Source organism: Drosophila elegans, unplaced genomic scaffold, assembly GCF_018152505.1.
Source record: "Drosophila elegans isolate 14027-0461.03 unplaced genomic scaffold, ASM1815250v1 contig_149, whole genome shotgun sequence".
Taxonomy (NCBI): Eukaryota; Metazoa; Arthropoda; class Insecta; order Diptera; family Drosophilidae; genus Drosophila; species Drosophila elegans.
The window spans coordinates 19,964,866-19,991,966 of record NW_024545513.1 but is presented as its reverse complement, the minus strand read 5'-3'; the positions used below and the strand labels follow the sequence as shown (position 1 = coordinate 19,991,966).

Genomic DNA, 27,101 nt, shown 5'->3' with positions numbered 1-27,101 from the left:
CACAGATCCAGATCCCTGTCCAGCTGGCACCTACATACAGCCACTCATTCGCCTGCTTCGCCTCCTTTGACTCCTTTGCCTCCTTTGCCCGGAATTCCCCCGCTCCCACCACGCATACGATTATGATTTGTGTCTTACTTAATGCACAGAGTCCTACAACTTTGATACACTCACCGAAATATATCATATTAATAATAAAAAATGTAATTACAATGTTTGGCTCAAGTTATTTTATGATAAAATGGTAGGATAAAGTAAGAGATAAAGTAAATCAATTCAACATATTTTCATATAAGGTACACTTATCATTTTGTATTCCGTATTTAAACATAATGGTAAAGTTAAGTTAATAAATATAAATACACAAAACATTTTATACTTTTAGCAATAAAGTAGAATACAATTCAATAAGAGGGTCCCAATGAAATTAGGATAATTACCAACACGATAATGGTGTTTATATTATTTCGTAGCCTGCTTAATTGTATTTTCATAATTCTCCAATTTAATTTTTTTATTGCATATTTTTTTTAGCTCAAGTGTCAACTTTATATTTTCTTCATTAATTTAAGGTACATATATTTTTACCTTTTAAAAGGACTTTATTTTAATCAGGAAAGTTTCTTTAAAGTATTGATTTAAACAAAAGTAATGTGATTATAACAGGGCATCATAAAAATTCTGTTTTTTTCCCAGTTAACTTTGAATACTAATGAATATATATTATATATTATTTTCCCATTCAATTTCTCTCAGTGCATAAATGGTGCCCAACGGCACAGAACTGAACTGGTTAGCTGTTAGCTGAGTGGAGCCGGCGTCGTCTCAATCTGATTGATTTAGAATTCCAATTGAGACTGCATGAAATATGTTTGCTTCGTGTCTGGCTTCTGGCTGCTGTCGTTGTTTTTGGGGGTCCTGCAAGTCCTTCCTTGGCCCCTTAACCCCTCAATGCCCCCTCAACCACCCCAATGCCCCGTGCGGCACAGCATTTATGCATAGGCATATCCTTTTGCGAAATTTGCATTTTCGAACAATTGCAAACGGCAGCAGCAGCAGCAGCAGCAGCAGCAGCAGCAGCAGAAGGAGCAAGCTGCAGGAAGAGCAGCAGGACAACGACAACGACGACGACTTATTGGTATTTCATTGATTTATGACACTTGTGAAACAATTTGGAAAATCACAGATTAGCAACCGAGCACTAATTACACCCTACGGTTCATTGGGAAAGCACCTGCGACTCTCTCTCTCACTTATGTACACGAAATTGCCGAAATTCTTTGCACTTTGTCATGCAAATCGGTACTAATTGAAGGCAAAGGTCTAACTAGAGGGCTCTGCGATTTTTTAATTGTGTAGAAATTAAACTAAATAAATTTCAGAACAGCTCCAGTTGTCACACATTGTTATATTTTATTTCTTTGGCCAGTTGAGTGAGAAAAAAGAGATCCTTTTGAGTTGGCTTCAAATATGTAAATTCGCAAAGGGACACCCTACAGCTTGAGCTATTTAAATTTAATTCAAAATTTGCATTAATTAAATTAAAATGGTTATTAATATAAAATATAAATATTATGAAATGAACTTTGAAAATAAATAATTAAAGTAATAAATATAGGTATATGCTTTTTAATGTGCACTCTTAACTTCAAATTGTTAATAGGAACAGTAACAGGTCGTTAGACAGTTCAATTATCCCTTATTTAACAAAACTTTGTTTTATGACTTACAGATAGTTCTAATTGAAGAACATGCAAGTTTCTTGTAAATAATAATTTATATATGCGTTCTACTTCTACATCCACTTTTGCTTTTGCTTTTATAGCAACATAAATAATAATTTCCTTTCCCCTATAGTTAACTAACAATATTCCTATGAGTTGCTCTTTAAAGTGTAGAGTATTTTTGAGATTCGTGATAGCCGAATCGAATGAAACCAAGCGAAGCTCCTTCATCATCAGTGCATCGTCTCCATCTTCCTGGGTTGCAAAGCTCGAGGCCCCGAAGTTTCCTATCAGCAGAAGACCTGCAGACTCGAACAATTGAACTTTGGCCTCCGGCTGCCCCCTTAACCCCTTTGGTGCCCCCTGTTCCACCCATCTATATATATATTACACCCGCCCCTGTGACTTAACCCACCAGTGGCACATGTCCTTCCGCACTTTCTCTGCCATTGCTGGCCATCGTCTTTGCCAACTGCGACTCCAACTGAGATTTATATGTCGGGCGAAGGGTGGGGGGCTTAACCCCTGGTTGCCCCCCTCAAATGGACGTGCAGTGATTAGGCTACCAGGCTACAAACGATTTGTTGCATGTTGTTGCAATTGATTGTTGCAATTTCAATTTTGAATTATGAGGCCTGCCTTGCCTTTTGGATCCTGGCATCCGTTTCCGTTTCCACACCCCCTTGCTGTTGCTGCTGTGCATTTGGTGTTGCTGCTGTTGCTATTGCTGTTGCTGCTGCTGCTGCTGCTGCTGATGCTGCTGCTGCTGCTGCCTGTGTGCAATGTGTTGCAAGTTGCATTGGCAGCGTCATTCAAGTGTTTAGTGATTTATTGAATGCCGTTAGAGTTGTCGTTGTTTCTCCTCTGCTGCAATTGCAGCTGCAATTGCAATCGCATTGTTGCATTGTTGCAATTGCAATTGCAATTGCAATTGCCTTTGCCTTTGGGGCCACATGCTCTCTCTGTCTGCCCCAAAACCCAAAACTCTGAGATTAGCACAATGGCTTTGAGCACTTTTGACAGCTAAGATTTGTTTATGCCCCAACAGCAGCCTCCGCCCTCCCACTCTTAACCCATTAGCCTGCGTCTGAGAGTTGTGTCCTTATCTTGGCGGAAGTCTGGGGCGGTCGTGATTCATGTCCTTGCATATTGGTAACAAATTTGTGGTAATTGATTTGAAATTGATTAATTAAGTTCTCGCCCCCTTGGCAGCAATTTAAAGGATGCCTTGTGATGTTGATTGGGAAGGACCGCTTCTTGCACTGTTACATTTCAAATGACTCTTGCAGTTTTTGAAGGACCAAAATATGAAGAAATTGGCTTAATATGTCAAATAATAATTTGGGGACACTTAAAGCCGCATTCCGCAAGTCTTGTCTTGGTATGAAGCTAACAGATTAGAACAATTCTAAGAAAATTGTATTGCATTCTTAATCCATTTAAGTTTTTGAGAAGAAAAACCTACAACTGAAGACTTTAAACTTCAAAGCTTTAACAAAAAACAAAAAACTTTCGTGACTTCTATTCCTCTAAATCAGAACTCTATTACGTTAAATTGTTTATTAAATTAATGCTGTTAATATCACATGGCCTGTATAAATATTTGGGCAAATGAAATTGAAGCCTGCTAATTTTCGCACACCCTGTGCTCGGAGTGTCCTTGCCTAGGACCAAATGTCCCGGCTCCTGGCTTCCTTTTTGGCAGGCGTCAACCGCATTTTGCAGCCACAAATGGCGGCATCGTCAGCCTGCCACACATTCTGCCTTTTAACCCTGTTCCCTGCATCCCCTGCATCCCCTGCAGCCCCTTTAACCCTTTAACCCACCGAACTTTGGCTTGTTTGAACGTTATCGACACGATTTTGACATATTGAATAGCAGTGAAATGTGGCCTCCTGCGGCAGCCAGACAACATGACAGACGTCTGGCAGGATTCGCAGAGGAGTCCTTCCAACGACCTCCAACCCCAACCCCCCTTTCCATTTTGCGGCTCCACTGGCGCGCATGTTTGTGGCTGGCATTTTGGCATTCAGCTGCCAAATGGTGCACATGCAAAAATATGCCAAAATTCATTCAACCAGCCATCCATCCATCCATCTATCCATCCATCCATCCATCCATCTATCCATCCATGTTGACACATGGCCCCTGTCCCCGAATCCTGCTCCTTGTTATCCTGCTCCCGGGTGTTAACATACATCAAATATTGACAGTTTGCTTAGCTCCCACTCGCCATCGATACCATTCCTCGATTTCACACACCACGAGTGTGTGGTTTCCAGTTTTCAGTATTCAGTATTCGGTCGGTTGTTTCGGAAATTTTACGAAACTGTTTTGCGATCGAGTGATAGGGAAATATAGTCCTGTTCTGGCATATATGTATATACCATATGTATACGTGTCAGGGATTATTCAAAGCACTTGTCCAGTGGCCACAATGCATTACCACTTGTCGTGCACTTTGCATAATGCTCTCTTCTCTTAAGACCCTTGCATGGGATATTGCGTCATAGACACTGAAGAAAATCAAATGTTCAAGAAAATGAATGATTATAATATAGTCATAGTGTTAATTAAAAATAAATAATTGTTCTACCATTCGTTTTGTGGGTTATTTTATCCGAAGAAAAATGAATGTTAAAATCATTTAACAAGAACAATTAATTAACAATTTATTTAAACGGACTCTTTTTGGAAATCAAATCAAAAATATATACTTAAATGGTTTCAACTTTTACATATGTTATTCTAGTTTTAAAATATGTGTATTTTGCTAGATAATTTAATTAAATAAAGATAATAAAGATTAAACTTTTATTTATTTTCTATACAGCCGATTAAAATTACTTTAAGTTTTTAGGACAAGCACATCTTCTTCCACCTTTTTGCAACCATTTTAAGGGAAAACTGTTGAGCATTTCCCCGGGTTTCCCCGGGTTTCCTTTTCGCTGGAAATAAATCTGCGCCTCAGCGTTTTGTGGTTATGATTTATCAATGCTTTTAACTGCAGCCCAATGGGGTGGCCGACATGGACATAATTTGCATAAGACGTTTCCTCAGCCGGCAAATGGAAAATGTCAATTGAGGCGCTGCAGTTTTACAGGAGGATGTCATGATTAATGGCTGTGATTTTTTCACATTATCTGCGGCAGTTTTGGAATTGTAATTTAATTTAGAGGCAGCAACTGTCCACCCACAAGGGTCCTATGCAAATGAGCGGCTTTGTGTTTTAAGCCGGAGACTAAGTACAAGAAAAGCTGGGAAATGGGAAATGCGAATGCGGATGAGAATGGGGAAAAACTGAGGGAAAGGTCGACAAAGAGGGCAGAGACAATTGTCAATTGCATATCCTTTTCGCATTAATATTTCATTAACAACATTTGTGCGGAAGTTTGATCTTCTGCATCAATGGTTTGTAAAATTGACTTGGCCCAACAGAAAAAAAAAAACTGAAACAGAAACATAAAGTCAAGGCAACGAAATTGCCCCCCCGCATACAATGTTGCCTTATTAGATTAATTTCATTTGAGTTTTATTTTTTGCCAGTTCGTTCATCCTGTTGATTCAAAACAACTCGACGGCATTGGCAATCCCAATCCCAACCCCCCGTACTTTGGGTTATGCAAATTTTTGTGCACCCCATCCTCCGCCTTTTTGTGTGCCGCATTTTTGGCAACCCTCTGAGCTCTACTTTCAATTTGGCTGCTCGTTGGCTCGTCTCTGTCGTAATTTTCATTATTTATATTTTTTCCATTTTACTGATTATGATTTAAAGCCGCGGTGCCACTCCCGCGCGCACTGATTGCCGCGTATCAATTTCGCCAGCGGTTTGCCAATTTCTCAAAAAACAGCGCCCAGCGCCGCAATTTTAAATAAGCCATTAACCGCAGTCGGGCCAAGGGGGCGAAAGTCGCCCTAGCCCTCGCCTTCGCCCGTCGCCTGTCCTTTTGGGTCCTTGTTCCTCGGTCGCCGATGTTCAATATATCACAAGAAGTTTCCAAAGGCCACCAAACGGCAGCGAGGGGCTGCCCAAAAAATACCGAAAAATTATATTGAAGACTGGGAAAATATTTCAAATTATTATTGAACAATTTTATGGGTTCTAGAATTAGAAATATGTTTTTACTACATTTCTTCTCACTTAATTGGTTGGCTTATAATATTAAAAAATATTATTTAATAACTAATTCATATATTCATTTATTTATTTTGTAATTATTTTTTACCAACGTCAAATATTTAAAAAAAAAGGACATTAATGATATTTATTATATATAATATTTATTTTCAAAAAATATTTAAATAAATTTTGACTTACGGTAGTATTTAGATTTAAATATTTCATGTGCAGAAAAATATAACATAACATATATATATATACATATATAACTTATTGATATTGATATTGTAAAATTCGATTATTTGAGCGATTAATTTATTCAAATAATTTAAATATTTTTGCAATCTCTAGCTATATTAATCTTTCCATTAATTTATTCAAGTAGAGCAATACTTACCCTCGTAAGCAACAACTTTTGTGGCAGCCCTCGCAAGTTGTTGGCAACATGACTGATATTTGCATGATGCCCGCTAACTACGCCTGTCAAGTGGGATTTTGTGCGATTTTTCTTGTAAGCGAGCGCGACCCCCGGATCGAACAGTGCCCAATCCGCAATACACCCCCAGCGACCTTGTCTTGGGCGGGGGGTGGTGGTGGATGGGTGGATTGTTGCTTGGGTGGTGCTGCGGCGGCATGCATGCCGAAAATTGCGTTGTTTTGCGTGTAACCGCGCGTGGTAATCAAACACGCAGAGCGGCCCGCGATCCGCATTTTGTTGGCCAAAAAGTGGGCGGCGGCGGGGTGGAAGAGGGGTTGGTAAGTGGGTGGTGGGTGGCTAGGGTGCTGAATGTTGCTGCTTTAGCCTTGGCTTTGGCGTGCCGTCGTCAATGTCGCGGATTTCGTTCGCCTTATTTTCGTTTTTTGCTGGCTCGCAAATACATACCCTCTAAGGAGTTTCAGGGTATGTCTAAATTTGAAATCTAAATTGGGAAAAATTTAAATTAATTGAAACAGATCAACTTTTGTATATAACGTTATTTTATAGTAACGAAAAATAATTTATAATATAAACATTTCATATTAAATTTAAACACATTTTAGACCTCCCTTTATTGTATCCTTTTGTGTACAGAATTTCTTTCCAATGCCTAAACTTCAAATAATTCTTAAAAATAATACTTTATAAATATATACAAAATCAGGCAATGTATTCTTTACATTTTGAGTATACAAAAATATCATTGCACAAATAATTGATATTATTCATAATTAATTGCTATTTTGGTTTAGACAATATGTAAGCAAAAATAGGAACAACCAGTTAATGGAATATTTGTATTTAATGGAATTTAGTAGCCTCTCAAACACTTTTTCTAATGTACAGGGTGCCAGTTATTCTAAGTCCTTTTTTTGAGAGCCATATGCTGAGCTCTCTTTATTTTTTTTCGCATATGCCGCGGGCTTTTGAGAAAAAAAAAAAAAAAAAAAAAAGGGGGGGCTTACTGATGATGAGGGGGGATGCTTCGCGGCTTCGACTCGCGGCTGTTCGCAAATATGTTGCCAATTCGGCGACGCATTGACGTTTGCCTTTTGTTTGACGTCGAACCGCCCCGTCCCCTTTGGCCCCCGATTTCCAGCATATCCAAAGCTATATAGCTTCAGATTTTAGCTCCATATCGGCGTCGTCAACAGCTCGACTTAAGTTGCTAACGAGCTGTGCGCGGCTTTTGCCATCGGCGGCTGGCACAACATTAATAAAAATAAAAGGAAGTAGGAATACGAAATTTTGCCATTTTTTTTTTTTTATTTTTGCCTTTTGCTTTGCACTTCATGGCTCTGGCATTTTTCTACCCCATCCCTAATTTCGCATTTCCCATTTTTTGTTGTGTAATTTTTCAAATATTGTTCAATTTGCAAACGCGCGTTTAACGATGTGTGCGTAATTTAAGTGCCGCTGCAGGGTATTAAAAGGGGCGTATTGGTGGGGGGGCGGGGTTTTTGAGGTGGGAGGCGCCTTTTGAGGTTTCACTTTGAAGCTGCTCAAATGGGCATTCGACATTCGGCATATTGTGCAATCGCTTGTGCGCCATCAATTCAAAATATGATTTAATTAATTTGTTTAACCAAACATTTTTAATGGGCTTATTGGGAGAAATCAAAGGATAAAATTTAAACAATGGGTTAAAGTGTCATATATTAACAAAGTTACACATGATTTAATTGAAATCAAACTAACTTATCAGGTATATTCATATAACTAAATTTATTTATTGTATCTTTTTTCATATCAATTTTCATATTTGGCTTTCTTGCTTATTACTTTTTTACCCTAGACATTTGACATTATTTGGGCCTTTTTACTTCCTTCGAATTCCGTTTGCCAACCACTTAAATAGTTTTTATCTGGTAATTACCACCATCGTCATCAAGCAGACGCATCCTGCCCTTGGATTTCCCCCTCATTCCTTCTCCTCTCATTTTCCTGGCAATTTTCCCCTTCACCTCTTGGATTTTTCCCCAGTAGTTTTTCGCTGTTTTCCAGCTTCCTGCTTGGATTTTCTCCAACTGCGAATGTGGTCCTGATTTGTTCAGCGAACCATTCCGTTCACATGACAGGCGGCTGGCGGTTTTTTTTCGGGATGAGTGGGAGTGGCAATGGGACCGAGGAGGGGCGGTGCGGTAGTGGGCGTGGCCAGACCAAAGTGTCCAACAACTGCTGGGCATTGCGTGTGTATTACAATAATTTTTAATTACCGGCGTAAACGTAATTATGAATTTTTATTTCGCATTTGCTTTCCATCTCTTTTCTTGCCACATCCCCCGCAACCCCAGCCCTGCAAATTTTCCTACTTTTTTCAGTCTTTTCTTCTTTTTTCCCACATTTTTTATTTTTTATTTTTTTTTTTTTGGATTTCCTTTTTTATTTTGTTTTTACTTTGTTTTACTTATATTTTTTTTTTTGTTCTCTGTGTGGCGTTGGCTTTTTCTACTGCCTGATCCGGTTGCCTGATATGCACAAAGGGGCTTCAGATGTGTGGTATTAAAGGGGGACGGCAATAGAGGGGGGCGTGGCCAGATTTTTTGAGTTTCTTAGAAACCAGAAGAGGTCGGGGGAGAGGGGGTTGGTTGGAAAAATAAGGGGGAGGCGATGTCACAATCACAAGGCGCGACCGGTTGCACGCAATTATCACAAGTGACGTGGAGCGGATATGCTGGGCCAGCAGTCTTCAGAAGACCCTAAGCCCCCTTCACCCCTTAACCCCATACCGCCCCCTCAGCCCCTTTGCCACTGCGAATAAAACAATAAGTGCTGCATGCTTTCAGGCGCCACTGCGCCAAATGCTTCACGGCAGCCAAATGGCCACCAAAAGTGGGGATTTCACAACAACAAAAAATTGGGGGTTGGGTGCTTTTGGGGTCCTGAGATTTTTATGGTTGCCCGCAGCGTTGGGCGCCTCATTACTGGCTACTGGAGAAACGTGGGTGGGGAAGGGCAGGGGGGTGCAGCAAGTCAGGCTCATCAGCCTTAACCCTTTTCCGCCAGCCGGCTAAAACAGCCACCCTGGAAATGCACAGAACAAAATTAGACCTTGTGTCAAATATACAGTTAGCTCCAAAAACAAAAGGGGGAGGGGTGCTTTCGGAAAAACAACATATATTTTAAACAAATTACATAAAAATCTAATATTTTCTTATTACCCGTATGGATCTTTGAGGGTCGGTTCAGCCCCTCCCTTCCCTGTCAGTTTAGTTTAAGATTTGATTAACGGTTAAAATATTCTTTTATTCGACAAAAAAACAATTCCTTACCATCGATGAAGTTACAGAAATATATGGAATTTTAAATTTATATTTACTAAAAATACACATAAAATCGGATAATACGTCCTTTTAATTTTAAACATAAACATAAATACTATAAATTTAATTATATACAATATATTATAATGGTTTTTCTGTTTAACTCACAAACACACATTAAAGTATTCATGTCTTTTGAAAATTTTGCAATTTTTTAATTACCCCTACTATTTTCATAAAAACTTTTATTTTTTTATGATTTCAAGTTACATTTCAATTTGGATGAACACCTTTTTTTTAGTCTCCTCCACCGCCCCTTTTTTCCTTTCTCATATATTTTTTGTAGTTTAAGCTGACGTTGCCGCGTTGCATTTTTAGCTTCTTCATTGCGCTTAAGGACTTTTGACTTTTGTTTTATTAGTTGTGACCTGCTCGGCCGCTCCACCACCCCCCTCCCCTCACCCCTCTCCACTTTCCCTAAGCCACCACCACCACCCTTTTGGCGGACTTCTTACTTAACCAACTCATTTTTTTTCAAGCCCAACTCAGTGTGTGTCGCCCTCTCCCTATCTCTCTCTCTCTCTCCCTCTCTTTTACTCACCCCCAACCTCTTGCTGTCCCTGTCTGTCGTGGTATTTCTCATATTTTTAATTTCTGCACTTTGTCCCTATTTATCCTGGCGTTGGCAGTTTTTAATTTCTCTGCTTTTCCGGTGCAAAGTTAATGAATAATTGTGCGCACTTTTGCGGCAAACGGAGACGGCAAACGGCGACAACTCTGCTGCTCTATGTGTGAAAGAGATGGGCTATGTTAGTTGCGGGTCAGGGGCTGGGGTCAGAAAGAGAGGGGTGTATGGCGGGTGTAAAGAGAGGGGAAATAGTGGAGATAGAGTGGCGCGCTGAATGGCGCAAAGTGTGATTGCATCCGGCGCCTTAATGAGTTCTTAATTTAATTCTTTTTCAGCTGCCTTTCGTTGGGTCTCTTCTCCACGCTTCCACTCTCTCCCCACCCTGAAATTCTTCTGCACACCCTCTACCAGATTCTCCCCACCCAACTATTATTCACCACCCACTGACGTTGATTTCTTGCCATTTGCAGAGTCCACTGCCGATGTCGCTTTTCAGTGTCATTGTGAGTGGAAATTGGTTGACATGGCCAAAATGGAGAAGAGGGGCGCTTTTCCCCGAGAAAGCGATGCTGGGATAATAAAGAAAATAGGGGGTGGTTGTGGGTGAAAAGTCAAAGCGGAAGCGGAAATAAACCAAAAGAAGATAGAGGAATATTCTTATAAACTCTTGAGCGGTAAGCGATAAGATGCTCGAAAGATATTCAAACATTAAATATTTCTTTCAATATAATATTGAGAATGAAGAGGAACCTAATGATTTAAGGAAAATACAGAACCAAAATACTTATAGAACATTAATCGAATTAACTAAAAGAAATCAAGATGTTTAAAACTAGCCTTAGATATTGTTATTAAATTTAAATTCTCCAAGAAATAAAAGATTTCCCAATTTTTAAATAAAGTTAAAAAATTTTTGATAGAGGAATTAATCCATAGAACTCATAGCAATTGTCATTAAAACTAAAGAAAATATGAATTATTATTATAGTATTGGTATTATCATTGATCTGTATTAAATTTACTGTGAGATATAGTTTTTGAATACTAGTTATCACAGGACTTCCATCATTAATTCCCTATTTCTGATTAAAATAATAAAAGATAATCGGGATATTTATTTTAAAAACCCCTTTGAACATATGGTATGCCTAATAATTTAACTTATTAAATTAACCCATTTAATATAAATGCAACACCCCTACCAGCTACCGATTTTCAACTCACCATCTGCAAAAACATGAGACTCCATCCCAAACAGGCTCCATCTTCATCGACACTAATTTGTCTTCAATGAAGTACAAAATGAGCCGCTCAAGTGGCCTCTTTCCCTGGCATTTGCCAAACTCCCTTGTTGGCCATTTTCCCGCCTCCACTTGACTTCGGAAAAGTGCGTGACCAAAAACAGGACAACAAAGGGCAGGACAATGGCCAGGCGACACAAAAAGGCAAACCGAAATCCAAATCCAAACTGAAGCTCGAACTCAAACTCAAGCCCAAAAAAAAAGAGCCAAAGAAGTTCAGAACGCAACGAAATCAAACTGAAGTGGCAAAACGACAACGGAATAGGAACGGAATGCCAGGGAACGGAATGGAAAAGGCAGCGGAAAAAGCGGAAAATCCGAAGGAAAGAGTCTCCGGGAAAGTCTGAGCCGGGACAAAGCCAATGCGTAATCAAAGTGCTCGAATGCCAGGGAGCAGGAGTCACCATCTCACAACACGATGTCCATCTATATCACACTCGAATAAATTCAAACTAATAAACCTCAAAAAAATTAATGATAAATAAATACATATACATATTAATGAAAATATAAAAGGACTAATGAAAAACGATTCGCTAACTAAATTGTTTTATATATGCTATATTTTATTTAAAAAAGTTAGGCTATTATTATATTCAAATTTTTATTGTTTAAAAGTGTAGTTAGTTAAATGAAAATAGATCTTAATATTAAATATATGATCAATAATATCGCACTATGTTAATTCATATTTTTAAAAAAAAGTTAAATTAAAGCACCGAAAAAAAATGGTTTTTGTAAAGGAATTTCTTTAACAAATATTTTATACCGAAAAAAACCCTTTAATTAAGACATAGATTTATATAAAACTTTACGTAAAGAGTTTGTAATTACAATAACAATAAATCAAAAAATTTCCTTAAAAAGATTTTGGCGTTTGTATAAATCTGATTATTTAAAACTGCGCACGCTATCGTTTTTTGCCTGTTATAATAATGCATTTTTATTGCTGTTTTATTATACATATTACTATATTTATCTTATCATGAATATAATTATTTATATAATTATTTTGAGTAATATATCTATATTAAAGTTATAATTTTTTCGAGTGGAAGCAGGAGCCGCAAAGCAGACGACGCCACATCGTCGTTGTCGTCTTCTTAGGTGGATCAGCATCAGCATCAGCTATATAGCAATAGCAATAGCAATAGCAATAGCTATAGCCATAGTATCTGAATCGGGAGACTGGGGGGATTGAGGAGTTGTAAGCGAGGGGAGGGGAGGGGGCAGCTCCTGCATGGGTCCGTTCGTCTGCCTGTCAGACACAATGAGCATCATTGTGTTTTAAGTGCGTTTGTTGTCCTGCCTTGGAGCCCTTTTGGATGTCCCCGCCCCCCGGACCGCCCCCTTGTTTTTGGCCCTGAACCCGGTCCAAACGCCTGGCTCGGTTGTTTATTTATTCTTTTTCTTGCCCATCCACATTTTTGGCATCGGCTTGCCATGTATTTCCGTCCTTTTGGCAGAAGAAAGTGGCCAGCCACCAGGCAGACACTTTACTTTTGCCATTGTCTCTGCATTTCTCTCCCCGATTTACCGCCCACCCCCTGCGATAGCCAAATGAAAAGCGTTTTCAAATTAATTGATTAAAGTCCATTACAAGTTGCTACGAAATGACAGTGGCAATTGTATGAGAAATGACTGCCCGGAACTCTTGGACATCGGAGATGGCACAAATGGGATTGCCGGAGGGGAAAAGTGAGACGGGCTAAGGGAAAAGGTAAAGGACATTGGTGATCCATTGAAAGTGGCGCCCAAGGATGGGGCAAGGATTTCGCAAGGATTACACATATGGCAAGGCCCATTGAGTCGGTCAGCTTCAAGGATATCGAAAATGATTTCAATGGGCAGGGATAATGCTGAACGTTATGTGTGCATACAATTGTTTATAGTGTGTTATTATTTTAGAATATGAATATTGAAAGCGGAGACTAAACATGTGTATCATTTGACCATACATTTTATTACAGTTTTAAAATGTTATATTATTTTATCAAATAAACCATTAGTTTACATAGGTAAATATTAAGTGAGGAAACTAACTGCACCTTCAAATTAATGTAAAAATACATTATTGATCATAAGGATAAACAAACTTAAATGTAAGATTCATAGGATATAATTTATTGTAGTTCAATTTCACTTGTATCCAAATCAAAACTTACGCACGATGATATTTAAATAACAATTTTGTAAGAATACATTTTTAAGCTAAACCAAAATTAAGACAGTTTCTTTATTTAACCAAATTCCATTTTAATTTACTATATTTTTATTTGTGGGAAATCTGGGAATACTTCCATCAAATACATTTTTAATAAATTTTTAAGATATAACAAAACTTTATTTAACGAAATTCCATTTTAGTTTTCTATACATTTATTTGTGGGAAGTCTGGGAATGCTTCCTTCAAATAAAAGCCAACTAAAATCCAAACTAGCTTCATGCTAAATCACTCAATCACAGGCGGAGTCCATTTGGAATTTCCTCATTTGGCCGGCAAAGTCGAACAGCGGAATTTTCCGGACACCTAAGTCGGATTGTCCGGAAAACATTTTCCTGCATCTCCAGTACGGACGATTTTATTTATGTACGGCTGGCCAGAAGAATGCCCGGGAAATTCTCAGGGGCCGAAATGAAAGACCAGAAATGAAAGCGGTGAACGAATGTCAAGGAGAAGTCCTGCGGAAAAAGGAAGTGGCTGTTCGTGCACGCCGAACAAATCAAACTTGTAAATTAGCAATACTCATTGACAAATATTTCATTCAGACAGTCGACCTGCCATCTGCCAGTTCCTCAATTGTGTGGTGGTGAGTACGAAGGTCCTTCTTCTGGTTATCATCGGTTGAGTCCTTTTGTTTTTCGGTCGCTCTGCAGCGACTATGCAATATTTCAAACACGAACTTTGCGCGCCAAAGATTAATTAACTTATGTCAAAGTAATTTTCAACGTTCGTTAAGGCGACACGAGCCAAAGTCCTGAGTCCTTAGTCCTACGTCCTTCGTCCTTCCGCAAAGGAGGCTGCAGCCAAGCGAAATTGATTGTCAGTCATTCAAAGACATTTTTTCTTATTTGGCCAAGGCTGTCGGGGCCCAAAGATATTGGCTTTTAATGGGGGTTGGCCGGCAGTTCGCCCTGTGGCTTACCGAAGGTCAGAGGTGGGGGCCCACTTCCCGGGAATATTGTTAGTTATGCGGGGGAGTCCAGAAACGGAGCCGCAGACACAGTCAATAAGTAAATAAATGAATGTAATTACAAGCTAAATAAACACCAATGCGATTAATGGGGATTTCCCCGCCACATGAAGGAAAAAACCAGCGAGGAATAGGGATCACACAAGTTTGTCACGTGGCTTTAACTTGCGTTAGATTTTTAATGAAATACGAATTGCTTAATCGCTTAAATAAGTTAGTTCATATAAACCTTTTCATAAAACAATTCTAGATAATTTTGCTTTTCAAAAATTTTAGTTGTATGTAAAAGTATCTGTCTAATTTGTCATAGAATTAGTTTTACCCTGTTATTGAATTTTATTTTGTAAAAATATAACCTTCTTTGGATGCATTTTACTTCCATAACTTATTCTCTATGTAAAAGAAATATATTAAAATTTGAATATTAATGCGATTAAAATTAACAATATGGTTTTACTGCTTAATTTAATTTCAGGTTTTAAAACCTACAATATACATATACACATTCATCTTTTCAGCGGAAAAATTAAAAACAAGAAAGAAAGCAAACTTCGGCAAGCCGAAGTTCATATACCCTTGCAGCTATTGCAAGAATTAAACATTTTTGAAAACATTAAAATTATGATTTACTTGCGTATATGTTTAAAAACATTGAAACTATGATGATTTGCAGCTCAATTATTTGATAGTTATTTTATATATTTTTATTATTTCTGATATAGGCGTCCGACTTTGATAAAATTTAAACCATAATTCTGAAATATTTAACCATTGCTATATGTCGAAGAACTAAACAAAAAATTAAAAAACAGAAAAGTTCTAATTTTTTTTTCATTTATTTTTCCGATTGTTCCTATGGGAGCTATATGCTATAGTCGTCCGATTCGGGTCGTTCCGACTTATATTATACCTGCAAAAGAAGGACAACTTTTGGAAAAGTTTCATGCAGATAGCTTTATAACTGAGAGACTAGTTTGCATATAAACGGACGGACAGACGGACATGGCTAGATCTACTCTACTGGTGATGCTGATCAAGAATATATATACTTTATAGGGTCGGAGATGTCTCCTTCACTGCGTTGCAAACTTCTGACTGAAATTATAATACCCTCTGAAAGGGTATAATTATATAAAACAAATAATCTTTAAACTCCATTGATCGTTTTTTGAGCACTCCATTGACAAGTCAACCATTTATTTATTTCACCTTTTGTGTAGCCATTATGAGTAAATAAAGTAAATAAAGTAAATAAATCTCAAAGGGGCGTTCTTAAGCTCCAGCAAACCAGCGACTTACTCTTAATTGCAGCTAGTTGTTGTGATTATTATAGTGGGTATCTGGAAATAAGCTGGGTATGCACAATTAGTTTGTGTTGCGCTAGAAATTTACTTCCCATTTTGTATTTAAATTATGATTTTTAAGTCGAAAGACTAATTTCAAGTGTATTCCCGGTATATCCCGGATTTTAAATGAAGACCATAGACAAGTTTTCTTTTTTGCCAAGTGTATTTTTGTAAGTGTCATCTGTTTTTTGAACTTTCAAGTGCTTGCCATCTGGAATACAAAATATATAAATGTAAAGTATTTTAATAAATAATTGTTTGGTTACTACTCACCATTTGTCCAGTCGATAATTGATTGAGAACTGAACTGCACTGCAAGATACGGTTGATCCTCCACTCAACTTGTTTGCCATTCGGTTTAAGTGTTTAACAGGGAATTTGAAGTCTACGTTCTCGAGCCAGAAGAAAATATCAATATCATTCAGTCAGCAAGCTTTGAAATTTAATTCATATATTTAACATAGCAAGAAAAAGTTGCGTTAATATTATTTACTTACTCTATTGTTAACCACGTGTTTTGTCCAATCTCGTTTTATGTCCTTGCAAGCATTTGTTTGTTGGGTTTTGTTTATTAAGTAAGTGTTTTTTTCAAAAATGTTATTTAACACTTTATGCTTAAAACTAAATTTGGTTTTTTTTGTAGTGTTCAGAAGGCAATTTCCTGTGTGTTATTTCCCCGACATGGTTGTGTATACTGAACTCTGTAGGGACTGATGGGTGTAAGTAGAACTCGAAATTAAAAGCATGGATAGTTTGATCAAGAAAAAGGGAACAAATTTGAAATTTTCAAAAAATGAAAAGCCGATTGGATCAGAATATGATGAGGACATGATTAGTCCATGTAGAATTTTCGAAGTCCTTTTATATGAAACCCATATCAATAAATACACTTAATTTGCTTTCACATAACTATAAAACAAGAAAGGGAACAGGCTTAAAATGCGATTCTGAAACTTCTTCAAAACCTATGGTATCTCCTAGTCGAGTCTACCCAACTCCCAAGGATAGCAACCTGTTGCTGCTGACTGGATGATATTGTTGTAATACTGGGCAGAGCCCCGGGGCAGTCTTTATTTTCTTGGGTTTCGCCTCTTGTTTTCCCGCTCTCTGGTTGAGGCTGCCACTTAACTTATTTGTCACCGAAATTTTAACCGTAATTCTGAAATACTTAATCATTACTATATGTCGAAGAACTAAAAAAAAAATTGAAAAACAGCAAAATATAATTTTTTTTGTTTTTTTTTCCCGATTGTTCCAATGGAAGCTATATGATATAGTCGTCCCATTTTGATGAAATTTAAACCGTAATTCTGAAATACTTAACCATTATTATATGTCGAAGAACTAAAAAGAAAATTAAAAAACAGCAAAGTTATAATTTTTTTTTTATTTATTTTTTTGGTTGTTCCTATGGGAGCAATATGCTATAGTCGTCCGATCCGGCTCGTTTCGACTTATATACTACCTGCAATAGAAAGACAACTTTTGGGAAAGATATTCATGCAGATAGCTTTAAAACTGAGAGACTAGTTTGCATATAAACGGACGGACAGACTGACAGACTGACAGACGGACATGGCTAGATCGACTCTACTAGTGATGCTGATCAAGAATATATCTACTTAATAGGGTCGGAAACGTCTCCACTGCGTTGCAAACTTCTGACTGAAATTATAAAACCCTCTGCAAGGGTATAAAAAAATTATAGCTTTGCTGTTTTTTAATTTTTTTTTAATTGCATTTTAAGCCTGTTCCCTTTCTTGTTTTATAGTTATGTGAAAGCAAATTAAGTGTATTTATTGATATGGGTTTCATATAAAAGGACTTCGAAAATTCTACATGGACTAATCATGTCCTCATCATATTCTGATCCAATCGGCTTTTCATTTTCTGAAAATTTCAAATTTGTTCCCTTTTTCTTGATCAAACTATCCATGCTTTTAATTTCGAGTTCTACTTACACCCATCAGTCCCTACAGAGTTCAGTATACACAACCATGTCGGGGAAATAACACACAGGAAATTGCCTTCTGAACAATACAAAAAAAAACCAAATTTAGTTTTAAGCATAAAGTGTTAAATAACATTTTTGAAAAAAACACTTTCTTAATAAACAAAACCCAACAAACAAATAAACATAAAACGAGATTGGACAAAACACGTGGTTAACAATGGAGTAAGTAAATAATATTAACGCAACTTTTTCTTGCTATGTTAAATATATGAATTAAATTTCAAAGCTTGCTGACTGAATGATATTGATATTTTCTTCTGGCTCGAGAACGTAGACTTCAAATTCCCTGTTAAACACTTAAACCGAATGGCAAACAAGTTGAATGGAGGATCAACCGTATCTTGCAGTGCAGTTCAGTTATCAATCAATTATCGACTGGACAAATGGTGAGTAGTAACCAAACAATTATTTATTAAAATACTTTACATTTATATATTTTGTATTCCAGATGGAAAGCACTTGAAAGTTCAAAAAACAGATGTCCAACAAGGAGAATACTGGAGTCAACTACTGAGCTGCACCACTAAAACTTAAGCCATCCCACCCTCCACAATTCTGTTGGATCTTGTCCCTGCTCTTCGTGTCCGGCACAATTATTTGTAAACACAAAGACACTTACAAAAATACACTTGGCAAAAAAGAAAACTTGTCTATGGTCTTCATTTAAAATCCGGGATATACCGGGAATACACTTGAAATTAGTCTTTCGACTTAAAAATCATAATTTAAATACAAAATGGGAAGTAAATTTCTAGCGCAACACAAACTAATTGTGCATACCCAGCTTATTTCCAGATACCCACTATAATCTCAACAACTAGCTGCAATTAAGAGCAAGTCGCTGGTTTGCTGGAGCTTAAGAACGCCCCTTTGAGATTTATTTACTTTATTTACTTTATTTACTTTATTTACTTTATTTACTTTATTTACTTTATTTACTCATAATGGCTACACAAAAGGTGAAATAAATAAATGGTTGACTTGTCAATGGAGTGCTCAAAAAACGATCAATGGAGCTTAAAGATTAATTGTTTTATATAATTATACCCTTGCAGAGGGTATTATAATTTCAGTCAGAAGTTTGCAACGCAGTGAAGGAGACATCTCCGACCCTATAAAGTATATATATTCTTGATCAGCATCACTAGTAGAGTCGATCTAGCCATGTCCGTCTGTCCTGACTGAAATTATAATACCCTCTGCAAGGGTATAAAAAGGTGTTAATATTGTGTTTTATTGTTATACTTTAATTTCTTGTTTGTTTTCATAAATTAAAGGAAAACTAAGAAAAATTGTATTTGTCAGAGCGTCTTTAAAAGTTGATTAACATAGACTTTTTCAAAGGCATTTTCCTCCCAGTTACAGTCTTACACAACTTCACCTATTATTTTTGGTATGGACAAATATGCCAAGAAGTCGCGACCGCAGCTTCAGCACAAAGTAGAAATTTACACATTCTTAGCGAAATAAATACGCAGCACAAAGCCAAAATAAAAAAGGCAAAGAGAAACATGCAGATCTTCTAGCGAATGTGAAAAAAATGCTCCACACAAATGTTGGAGATAAAGTAACCAACTTGAGTGAAAATTCTTATAATTTTTAAAACGCCCACACACATTCACACAAAGTAACTCAGGTCAGGCGGCGGTTTCTTCTTTCTTTTTTTGGGTAAAGGCTTAACAAAAAATGCTTTTTAACATTTAAGATAGAGGTGGAGAAGCAGGTTGAAGAAATGCTTTGGTTGGGCAAAAAAAAAACCCACACACACTCACAACATAAAGAAGATTTCAGCTCGTCATTTATGCGTTTATCTGCGGCCGCCAACAAACGCGCAATGTGGCAAGTTCCCTATGCCACTTCGTCGCTCGTTTTTCCCTGGGAAATGGGAAATGGAGAGGAGGAAAATGGAGGGTGTGGGAAACGGGCTGAGAACTTATGCATAGGGTGCAAGTGGTGTCCTTACGACTGGGAAAATAATTTCCCAGATTTCTTTGCATAGTTTCCTATTATAGTCCATTTATTTTCCAAAATATTGAGCTGATATTCTTAAATCTATAATTCTTAAATACAATAAATATGTTCTTAAGAACTTACAACTAGTAAAACTTTTTCATTGTTATTCTTAAGTTTCGATATAGTTAAGTAGTCAGCTAAGGAATATATGCTCACGTATAAATAAATAGATTAGTATATAAAAGTTTAAAATGTTAAAGCCAAACTTATAAAGAGTTGGTTGTTGCAAATGTTTCTCAACATTTTAAAACGAAAACTTTGAAGGAAGTGTGGAGCATAGTATATTTAAAATATTAAATAAATTATTTTACAAATTTAATAATCATATTTCAAACAAAATTAATTTTTAGTTCATATATAAAATTATATATATAGCTCCTAAAATTTTATTTGCACACAAATTATAAAAAATATTGCTCAAATTAAATTTATATATATTTTCCTGCAAATTCTATTTGTTTTCTTTTTTTAAATGACCTTTCTTCATTTTTAAGGGGTGTTAAATAAATGAAATTACTAGATGATACTATAGATACTATAGCTCCCATATAGCTCTATATTTGCTAAATTATCCACAATAATATTTAACCAACTTATTTTACAAATATTTGCCGCCTAATTTTTTTATTTTTTTTTATAATACCCTGCATTGCAGGTCGTTATGGCCGAATCTAAAAGTACTTGAATCGCGGAGGCTAAGTGACAAGTTCCGACAGATGCAGTGCGCCCAAAAATTATGCAACTGCAGGCTGCAAACTGAGGAGCGAAAAGGACGAAAAGGACTCGCATTCACATGTGCGACCGCTTCGCAAATCTTTTCTTTTTAGCCCGGCCCAAAAAGACTCGACAAAAAATAAACGGCGAGGGGGTTAAACAAACGGCACGTGGGCATGGGAAAAATACGCGAAAATTATATTTAAGATGACATTTATATTATTTTTTTTTTTGGAGAGGGAAAGGCAGAAATGGGGCGATTCAGCTGCGGTTCCCGCTGCGTGTGAGTCTTGTTAACCTGTTTCTTTGTTTGCCGGCCGTCTGGCAAAAAGAACAGCGGCCAATTAGCCCAAGACTTGCCCAGTTTACAAGCCATCTCTTAATTAGGAGTGTTTATGTTTATTTGCCAAAGGATTTGGCCAGGCGAACAAATAGAAACAAAAAATACAAATAGGCGAAAAGAAATGGTTAAATAAAGGGATGCACAACTTGCACTAAGCCTCGTGTCTTGGCCAAAATCTTCTAAGCCCTTCGTTCTTGGGCACCCCACACACACACACACACACACGTACACATTTCAGTAGTCCTTTTTTTTGTATAATATGTTCTGCTGGTGCTTTTTAATTAACATTTAACACGTTTGTGCCCCCAGACTGAGGGGCGAAAAAATGACATACATCAAAAGCGAGGAGAGGCAGACAGATTAGGACAGTGGGCGGCCCGAAAAAGTGAGGGGGCGTGGCTGCCATTACACGCGTTAATTTCATTAAAATTAAACACATGCATGGCCAAAAACAAAGGGACGACTCACTTTGGTTGGGTTAAGTAGCCAGCCCGGGTAATATAAAAATAACATTAGCCCCATGTCCTTGTGCAGGACACCTTTTCGTTCGCCACTCGCAGGTATTTCTATTTCTATTTCACTTTATTTTATTTTATTTTATTTTGTTTAACGTTACTTCTTTTTGTTTTCCGGTCAGGAACGAGTACGAGTACGAGAACGAGGAAAAAGCTGGCCGACAATGAGCTGCGTTCTACGTGTGCATCCTTGTGGTGCCACATTTTGCCATTTTACCATTTTACCATTTTAACATTTTGCCCCTTTGCAGCGCTTTTTTGTCAAACGTTCCGGCACTGAATTTTTGTATCTCTGCGAGGAACGTCTGTCTGTCAAACGTGGACTGCATACTTTTAGGCTCACCGTGCGCCTGCACCTGCAACCTCCTGCCATTTTCCGGGATTTTCCCCCCAGTTTTTCCAACCACAAATGTAATGCAGAATGGGATTACACGGCCTTAGAGCAGCTGCTGAAAATGGTGACTGTCTATAAGTGAGTGGCACTCGACAAACGCCCAAGTGCATTCCGCTGGGTGCGTGATTTTTTCCGGGTACAGTAAATACCACTTAAATGGAAATAGGCATTTCACTTATTGTCAAAGATATAAACAAAATTACGGATACAAATCTGGCTTTTATTGAAGGAGATAACAATACTTTCATACTTATTTCGGGCTAACATTTTTAGTACACACAACAAAAGCCATTGTATTGGGAATTTATTATTTTTATTTATTTTATAGTAGTAAATTAAATGAAAGTTTTAAATATACTACAATTTTATAGTCCTTAGTTAGTGATAATATATTTTTTATTTTATTAATATAAGGCATAATATTAAATATTAAAATAAAATGAAATATAGTTTTAGAAAATAAAATAGATGTTTTTGGCATACACTTTCAAAAATATTTGTATTCTCATTTATATGTTTTAAACTTGAAACATTTTGTTAACTTTTTAATTGTCGTCCTCCATTTATTTTCTAACACCCCTTTGCTAGTGTCTGTTGTTCACTAATTTCACTGTAAGGCACCTTCGTTCCTCAAATCTTGAGTTTCCCACCGCAATTTCGGGCCGGAATCGAAATGAAAATCCCAAAACTTTAAAGCAATCAATCCCGTACCCGGAAAACCCCTGCCCCTCCATTCAATCCAATCCGTTTGGCAATTCGCAGGGAAACCCATTGAAATCCACAAAACAAATAACTGGAGACGAAGACGCGTTTTCTGCTGGCAAAAATTAAAAGCAGCTGTCAAATGCATTTGATAGTTTTTAACCCTATCCGGGCAGTGTTGTGCCTCACACACAGATACACACACACACACCCTTAACCCTTTTTGTAGGGCTCTGCCCGCAAAACAACAAATAGAAAATTATGCTTCAATAAATAAATTTGCCTACGAAATCAACTGTGTGCGAGTGTTGCGGTTGAATTCGGGGGATTTTTCGAGTAGTTTTGGCTCAGTTTTGATTTGGTGGAGACTTTTCTCCAGCGTCTGTGTGCGGAAAAGGTGCGATTAATTGAAGAGTTCACTGATGAGGAGGGGCAAATTCGGGACGAATTTATCTTATTTTGATGGAACAACTGTATGCTCATTAAAAGTATTCCTTTTTTATACCATTTATGAAAATTCTTTGGAGTCTAAAATTAAATACAAGATTTTTGATATTAATAAATAAAATCATATAATTTAAATTTTTTAATTTGGTGTATCAAATTTACTTTATTGTAGCTATTTTCAAAATTTTTTAAAAAACAATCTTTTAATAGAAATTTATTCAATAAACATATATTTACAAACAATTTTCTTTTAACTCATTATTACGACATTTGTTGAACTTATCATTTATTATTTTTCAGTTTTTAAGTCCTAAGTTAAAAAGCGCATAACTAGCTGGCAATTAATATATAGCACGGACTTTCGCCGACAACGACGGCTAGTTTTTTGTTTATTTTAGTATCCCACACATGTGGCTCTGTCTCTCTTTCATTTGTGCTATGTGCGTTTGTGTTTTCATTGATAATAAAAGGATAATTATAAAGTGCGCGTCGCGGCAAATATTTGGCTGTCCCAAGGATCCGCATTCGCATCCGCATCCGCATCCGCGTCCGCCTCCACTTCAAAATCAGACAGGCGACCCTTTCATCTGAGTGCGCCCAAAAGTATGCTGGGATTTTGAGTCTGCATGAGTGTTCGAATGTTTGTTTGTCTAAGTTCCTTTGCAATTTATTGTTTTCGACATATTTGCGGCTGTTGATTTGGCGCACAAGGCTCCCGGTCCCCATTCCTGCAAAAATCCCAGACTAACACAAATTTGTAGATGTCTAGGCCTTTCGGTTCTTGGCTCTCAGCGATGGCATTGCTTAATTAACGTGAACACGATTGCATCTGGTTTCTTTTCAATTGGCGTGGGAGTGTCTGGGCCGGGATTTCGATTCGGTTTTAGCCTCGGGCCACGCAAAAAGTTGTGTTTTGTGCGCTGAGTTGCCAGAATTCGATATGCATCGGGCGTAATTTTCGGGCATAAGATTGACTTGGTTCTTGGCTCCAGAAACATAAAAAACGTCTTTTATTTATCTTCATTTATATATTGAACTTATAAATTTAAACTTTAAACATTTAATTTAACCGCTTTTTTCTTTTAATTTTCTTACATATTCCTGCCGATATCTTCCCCAAAGGCTGAATTTTCGTATATCTACGTTGATGCATCGATACATCCACCTGTCTCCCATTTTGGTGAAGCATATTTTCCAAGACTAACCTCTGAATAACCTCAGAGGGGTCTTCGATCCATATTAGGATTATAAACTGGAGAACTGGGGGGAACATCAGGGGAAGATTGCAGGGCGACAGGAAGTAAAACGGAGCGTTGACAGTGGACAACATAAATTAACCAAAGTTGTATTTAAATCAAATGCGATTGTCATCTACAAGCGATGATTACCCATCCCCTTTTCGTTCGCCAGCCGCGTTTTCTTCGAATTTTCAACTAGTTTTCCCCCAAGATGACCCATTTTTGGGCTTTTCGCCAAGCTGTACTCCACTCTCAACCTTTGTTTTCTTTTGTTTCGTTCGGCTTTACGTTTTGCCTATCGCAAATGTGCGATGCGGCATTTTTGGTCTGGTGTCTTGGGATCTCTAATTTGCACAGAAAGAAATGTTTTATATACTTATAGCAAGAGAATACCCAACACTGTCTTAATTATTCTCAAAGTCAGACTGTAATATAAACGTATTCGTAAGTTTATAAATGTTCGCTTCAATTTAAAATGTATTAACCTTACAAAAACCATTTATTTTAAAAACTAATGCCTACATGTTAGTTATTTATTAATTGTATAAACTTATAAAATATAAGCTAAAAGTATTATATTTTCTAATAAAACAAATGAGTTTTATACATTAAAAATATCTGCTGTTTCAATAAATGATTAAAAAAATAGTTTTTAAAGCCATATAAAGCTTTATATTTTTTCAGTGCATTTTCTAGGAGTCCCCACTGTACAGGCAACATCTATCAGCGGCCACAAACATAATTTGCCATTTATGACAAATTGATAATCGTTTACAACTTTTGTTTGGGGCACGCACCAAGTGCTGCTCTTCCTCTTGACCCCTCCACCTGTCTCTTTCCTCCTGTTTGCTGCTGTCTTTGTCTCTTGGATCTGCAGCTAATTTGCATACAATGGCGCAGACACGAGTCTTTGGTCAGGTTGTCGGGTTTATACGCACTTTTGGCCACATCGATAAGCGCCACTTGTCGTGGGTTAAAGTTCGCTGTTGGGATAACCAAAAAATTGCACAAGAAGCCATAACCGGAAAAATACCTAAAAGTAGCTAATCAATTGATTAAAATGGTTCTCTATATCATCACTACAAAAATACAGTTATTTGTTTACCTATTGAAATGTATATACAAATTTTTGGTAACTAAAAATGTTTTTTTATTAATTAAAAAACTTTTCTATTTTGAGCATTGCATTTGGATATTTGGATTTCTCAAATATTTAATTACTTAATTGCACAACAATTTGATCTTACGAGCTAAGCAATACAAAAAATATCAACTTAAATGTCCAAAAAGAATTAAGTCTATATAATAATTTTAAGAGAGCTAAATTATTTTAATAATAATAATATTCATAACTATTACAATAATGAAAACCCTACTACGTTTTTCTTTAAATAAAAATAAACAAAACGTTTGTTTTGTTTTTATTTTATGGCACACTCAATTTCCTGCTCACTATTTTCCCCACTCTTTCTCACTCACTCAGTCGGGTTTTCCTCTCTGGCGATTTCCCCTTTTTGAGTGGAAATCGCACTGCAGTCAGTGAGCGTTTTCGAATTTCCCCTTGTTCGAAAATGCCTTTCACTCAGAGCGAGTGAATCAGAGAAAGCGAGAGAGAGAGAAAACTGAGAAAGGGGAAATCCGCGAGTGGTTCTGTGTCGTCATATGTCGGTGGTTGAGTCGCAGAAATAGCAAAAATCCCAAAAATCACAGAGAAAACTCTTGAACTCCAGCTGGGTTCTTTGTTATGGAAACTTTTAAATAAATCATAATTCTGGGAACGCTCAAGCTTAGCTCTATAATAAAATTAAATAAATAAAATAAAATTAAAATTATTTATTAAAATTTGGTTTATGATTTTTGAATTGGAAAATTCAAAGTTTGAGGAGAGCTCAAAAAGTAATCAAAGTAATGTTAATTTCCTATGTTGTCTGTGAAAACTTACGATTGTTGTCAGAGTCGGTAACAAAAATCTGTATTAAATATTGATCTCTTAATATTTAAAATTAAAATTAGACCAATGATATTAATCAACGACAACTTATTAAATAGTACAATGTTTTATAAAATTCTTTTCTTCCGCAACTTCTGTTCGATAAAGAAGCCAGAAGATTTTCCATGACAACTCCTACTATATGTGCCCATAATTTCCAGACACCAAGTTCATTAGAAACCCGTCAGCGGGAGATTGGCACACATATGGACAAGGACATATGGAGACTGGACAAGGGCCAAGTTGCGCTCCTTTTGTTCGGGAATGGATGGACTGCGGATTGAATTGGTGGATGTTTTCAGAGGGAAAGGGGAACAGTTGGATGGGGAAAGTGGTCGAAAAGGACGCGGCACCAAATGATGGCAACATCATTTGTCAAAACAAACTTTTTGACATGGCCGCGCATCGCAGCGAAAGTGCGTGGCCTTCCGCCCACCGCCCATTATCACCCACTGCCACCCACATTCACCCACTTTCACCCACTTGTGTGTGCGTGTGACAAACAACAACAATAGCCACTCGATTGTCCCCGAATGACCGGACCGATGTTTATCATTATTATCGCCACTCGCGTCCACAAAGCGAGCCCAAAATCCACAGGCTCATCCTCACTTGACTCCTCAGTTTCCGTTGGCATTGCAATACTCGTTGTGAAGAGGTTTTCCTTATTAATAAAT

At 37.2% G+C, this 27,101-nt stretch overlaps 2 long non-coding RNA genes across 2 annotated transcripts; one reads left to right on the top strand and one right to left on the bottom strand.

Moving 5' to 3' along the window:
- Window positions 1–15,961: 15,961 nt before the first annotated feature.
- Window positions 15,962–16,751, bottom strand: LOC108138478. The gene is made up of 3 exons (XR_001774122.2): window positions 16,552–16,751; window positions 16,328–16,487; window positions 15,962–16,265 (listed from the first exon to the last, which is right to left on the bottom strand). It is a non-coding gene; the product is annotated as an uncharacterized LOC108138478 (long non-coding RNA).
- A 1,279-nt stretch (window positions 16,752–18,030) lies between these two features.
- On the top strand, window positions 18,031–18,713 carry LOC108138481. Its single transcript, XR_001774125.2, has 3 exons — window positions 18,031–18,230; window positions 18,295–18,454; window positions 18,517–18,713. It is a non-coding gene; the product is annotated as an uncharacterized LOC108138481 (long non-coding RNA).
- Window positions 18,714–27,101: the final 8,388 nt, after the last annotated feature.